Source organism: Hemitrygon akajei, chromosome 32, assembly GCF_048418815.1.
Source record: "Hemitrygon akajei chromosome 32, sHemAka1.3, whole genome shotgun sequence".
NCBI classification, from domain to species: domain Eukaryota; kingdom Metazoa; phylum Chordata; class Chondrichthyes; order Myliobatiformes; family Dasyatidae; genus Hemitrygon; species Hemitrygon akajei.
Genome location: NC_133155.1, coordinates 10,949,305 through 10,950,633, shown reverse-complemented (window position 1 = coordinate 10,950,633; position 1,329 = coordinate 10,949,305). Strand labels below are relative to the sequence as shown.

Sequence of the window (1,329 nt, the reverse complement as noted above, 5' to 3'; positions counted from 1 at the left end):
GTGTTCAATCATCCCAGTTTCTTGAGTTCCGCCTCTGAAATGTTAGCAAAATGAATGGCATGTCTTGTCAATGTTCAATCTGCTTCAGTTGGAGAGAAAGCAGATACTGTAATGTTTTCAAAGTCTGTACTTTCATCTAAAGCCTTAACCTATTATGAAAAGATAATTTCATTAAAATTGGCTTCCTTGCTGAAGTTCTACCGAACTAAAGGAAAGCCTTTGTTTAACAATGTAAGCTGGTTACCTGAATTGTAATTCAGAATTATAAGTTTGCAACATTTTAAATAATTTATACCAGACAATGGATACAGATATCAGAGAGGAAAAGGAGAAAAAGAGAGAAAAAAAAAATGAATACTTACCTGGCAGGGGAGAGACCGTGATCATGAAGGTGGTTCTCCCAGGACGAGGCTATCCCATTGCACTTTGGGTGTGCTGACGCCTGCGATGTCCCCAAATGCGGGATACTCGACTGCAAAATTTGTGGTAGTGGGGGACTGCGTTCGCGCTCTCCAAAAAAAAAAATAAAAAAATGCTCATGCCAGGGAGGGAATTTGGGAGAGCTGCAATTTCAGATGTTTATGGTAAATGGACTTCCACCTTTGAAATAGGGTCTCCGAGTTACAATGGAAAGGGAGATGTGGTCTTGCACCAGAAGTTATACATGACTAGCACCATCAGTGGACTGACAGCCGAGTGACTCTGGGTAAACGTATGGTCCAGTTTGTAGCACAGAGGGAGACAGAGAAAATGGAGGGCGTCCTAGTGTTGGCCAGGCAGCATCTATAGAAAAGAGTACAGTCAATGTTTCAGTTCGAGACCCTGAACAGTATCATGTACACTTTTCCATAGAGGCTGTCCCGTGATTGGGCTCAGATTAAATTGGGAGATTGATGCGTGGCACAACTCGAAGGACTGGAAAGGCCTACTCTGCACTGTATGTCAATCAGTGAAAAAATAAGTAAACAGAGTACGTTCTTACAACAAAAGTAACAACTAGTTTTGACTGTGTTACTAGTTTTAACAACTAGCAATGACTGTGGTATTTCTTACATTAACGCAGTACTGGATTGTCACCTTGTCGTGGTGGAGAAGCTTGTGTGGTCCTGAGATCCTAAGAGTGATGCCATCTGGAGCTATGCTCCTGGTAGGGTCACCCATGGTGGTAAGGTCGAGGGTGAGGACCCTGACAAAGAACAATCCAACCAAGACCTCAACGGTGGAACAGGTGGATGAAGTTACTTCGAACTCAACAGCTGTGAGAGCGGATGAAGGCTGCAACAAATCCATCAGCTCCAATCATCGTGGTTTCCATGCCATTGGAATCAG

General features: G+C 43.2%; 1 non-coding gene across 1 annotated transcript; it reads left to right on the top strand.

Moving 5' to 3' along the window:
* The first annotated feature begins 354 nt into the window (after positions 1-354).
* On the top strand, positions 355-516 carry LOC140719841 (U1 spliceosomal RNA). Its single transcript, XR_012097025.1, has one exon. It is a non-coding gene; the product is annotated as a U1 spliceosomal RNA (small nuclear RNA).
* The last annotated feature ends 813 nt before the right edge of the window (positions 517-1,329 follow it).